Below are 3,560 nucleotides of genomic sequence, written 5' to 3'. Positions count from 1 at the left end.
TTTTTTTTTTTTTTTTTTTTTTTTTTTTTCTGGAGTCAGCTCTTCCAGGAACAGTGGAAAAAAGACTTGATATAGCTCATATGACTGGGAAGATGTCGGCAGCATTAGGCAAAGCTCACTGGGAAATATGTGGGAGTTGGGGTGAGGGAAGAGCTCCTTTACCTCCCCCCCGGCCCTGCTGGAGGAAGTGCACACTTCCTCTCTCTCTGAAGTTATCCCTCTGGGCAGCAAGAAGGAAAACCCATTTGAGATGATTAATTTAATTGTTGCAGAGTTTTTCTTTCAGGTTTCATGCACAGAGATCTGGGTAGGTGGGATAATTATTAGTCTTTAGAAGATAGTTTATTCACACACACACACAAAATGTTGTGACATGCATAGAGGACCCACACGCCCACCAGATGGGCATAAACCCACCTCCTGGGCATGGGTAGGGGTGGAAATCAGTGCGTGAGGACTTGCTGAAATCACTTCACCAGGCCTCTCCAAAATAACACAGATAAAATAGCTGAAGGACCTCAGAAGAGGATGAGACCAGCCAACAAAAGGTCAGTTCAGGCCGATGTGCAGGGGAACTTTACAAGCGGGAGGCTGAAACCTGACAGCTGAGCCCGTGCTTGGCGGGGAACAGAAAGGGGCAGGACGTGGAAGGCCGGACTTGCCTGAAGCAGTAGCTACTTTTATATGTTGGGCTGCTTCAAACTCTGAAAGGCTGGTATTGTATCTAACATGCAAAAAAATCATTACTGGAGCCACATCTGAAATGTTATGTTTGAAAGAGGGTGAGATCAGAAACTGTGTAAGGGCAACAGCCAGGAGGAGAGGGAGCTAAACCAGTGCTGGGTTAAAAACAATGCAACTTCGCAGCTTCATTTCTTCAAAGCATCTCTATTATTTTCCTCTCGTCTCCCATTAGAGTTTTCATTAGGGTAATTATATGACATAATGCACCTCAATGAGATTAAATTACAGAAGTGAAGTGGCAGCTGCAGATACAAAAAATTCTCTCAGCTTCTGAGATGCTTGAAACAAAGTAGGTCTGGATTATTTTTTAAGCATCTATCTAACAAAACCCTGGTGTATTTATCTCCCCAAGTTTCTTAATTCCCTGCTGTTATAATGATTAATCTAAGCACCTTTCTGCCTCTGCAGCTGCCAGAGTGCTTTATCATGAGGTTTCTCTAGCAAATCTCTGTGATATTTGTTTGGCGAAGGAGAAAGATTTCCACGTGCCCATTGAGTAGCCAAAATTACCTGGAGTCAGGGGTTAAAGAGCTGCAAGGAGACCAGGGGAACCCTTCATTTGGCAAGCCAGCAGCACATGGTCTTCCCATGAGCACGTCTTTTAAAGCAGTTTTCCTCAAGAAGACTCATCTTTTTGGCAAGAGACATACATTAATCTTATATTACCCTCTAAGAAATCATTATTTTTGGCCAGTAGCATTTGGGGAACCCCCCTGAGCAATGTCCAGGTCCAGAGATGGGTCCTCTAGGTTCCTGTGGGGGTTTGGGGCAGAGAAGACCCCAGAGCTGGACTCCGAGGACTAGGGACCACCCGGAGTGTCCCAGTGCATCCTTCACACTGGTGCTGCCCTTTACTGGTGTGGAGGGCTCCTGAAACATCCATTTTCAGCCAGAAATTTCCTCTTCTCTAGGAAAAACTGACCCCAGTTCAGCTCAGTCCTCCCTTCTCTTCTGCAGAGCTTCCTTCATCTCCCCCTAAATTTTAACCACTAAAGATGAATTCTGGAAACTTTGTGCTTTGTGCTTCCAGACAGTAAAGATCAGCATCAGAGAAGCCTTGATTAGGGTAATTACATCAGCTTGAAAGGATAATAATCAGCGAGGCACCGCTGCTCTGCCCGTGCTCCTGGAGTCACAGCCGTCATACACCATCCCGAGGCAGAGACGTGCTGTCTTCTCCATTCTGCAGGTGGGTCTGGAGGGACCGAGGAGATTTTATAGGTTTTTTCAGTGTACATCACACCATTTTCGCTGGTTTCAGTGATGGGAGCTGTGCGCAGCAGAGCCCACCTTGCCTGGCAGCACCCTGGGGCCAGTTTTCCTGCCCTGTTTTGTGCCTCTGCCACAGGAGGAAGCTGTGGCCTTGCACATGGGTTTCAGCTTCAGCAGATGTATAGAAACCAGCAAGGGGAGAATTTGGGCTTGGAAGGAACATCAGAGGCAATCAATGGGCTTTTCTCATGGCGATGCTGGGGTTTGTTCACTGGAAAAGAGGGCAATAAATGTGATGCGTTACACCATGCAGTGCTGTGAATTGTCAGAAGGATTTTTTTATTTTTTTTTTCTGATGTAGGAAGAAAAGTCACTTTAACAGATTATGGTTATTTTAGAGATTAAATCGTATTGGTGTTAAATATGTGTACGCTGAAGGCTGATAGAATTAAATATCATTGTGAAACAAACGCACCCGAGGCTGCCATTGTTGGGATCAGTGGCAACACCCCGATGCACATCACACAGAGCCAGCCGACGGAGCTGTTCTGAGGAGGAAAGGGATGTTGAAAGCTGGCTCTGTGTCACAGTGCCACTTACCCTGCTTGCTGATGAGAAACTAAACCAGAAGCTGGGGTGAATGTGATTTCCCTGCACCTTACCCATTGCCCAGCCTCACCCCAGGGTGGTGCCAGCACCATGGGGACATCCTGGGGGCTGGTGGGGGCTCCATCCTGTGCTGGCTGTGTCCTAGAGGGAACCTTCAGGCTTGAGTTTAGGAAGCAAATGTTTAAGCAAACATTTAGGAAGCTTGTTCAGGCTTTCTTTGGAGAGGATCAGCCATATTTCTGAGGCTTGCTTTACTCCTCATTGAAAATGGATTTGCTGTTTCTTTGAGGAAGGGAACACAGAAAAGAAGCAGACTGCACCCACACCATGGTTTCCTCACTGCCCCCGCGGGCTCTGCAGGGCAGGATTTCATCACTTCTGGCAGCTGGGGAGTGAGAAGTTGAAAGTTCAGGGCTGGGCACTGGCAGGCACTGAGGGCAGAGGCAGGGCTGTGGGCTCTGCAGGGGCTGGTAGGCAGCTGGCGACGGGGCCAAATCCCCTTTTTAACACCCCTGCTGCTCATTAATGCCAACACCAGCCCAAATCTTTGCTGATGTCAGACATGGGCATGTACACCTGTTTTCTCCCTTGCAGTTGTAGAGGTTTGCAATTTCTTACCAACCTAAATAAAGGTGTTAATTACACAAGGGGAAGGCCCATGGATTGCTCTTTCCTCCACCAGTGTGGTCAGCCCAGGGGATGGAAAGATCCTCAGGTATGGGACAGGATCTGCCCTGAAGCCCTGTTATCCTTGGGCTTCTGTGGTTTATTTTTGTGGATTTTCACCTTAAACAAGTGCAAATGTAGACAACATATACTCTAAGTCCCTGCTTCTGGCTGGCTGGCTGGCTGGGGAAATTAATGGCCTTAATATACAGCAGCAGATGTGCACTGTCCAGCCAAGGCAGTGCTCTGGGAAAGATTTCATTCAGCGCCACAAACCTACATCCACCAGAGCAGCGAACCAACCAACCAACCACCTCTCTCCAGAAATA

Source organism: Oxyura jamaicensis, chromosome 20 (genome assembly GCF_011077185.1).
Source record: "Oxyura jamaicensis isolate SHBP4307 breed ruddy duck chromosome 20, BPBGC_Ojam_1.0, whole genome shotgun sequence".
Classification (NCBI taxonomy): domain Eukaryota; kingdom Metazoa; phylum Chordata; class Aves; order Anseriformes; family Anatidae; genus Oxyura; species Oxyura jamaicensis.
Note: the sequence above shows the minus strand (reverse complement) of the source record.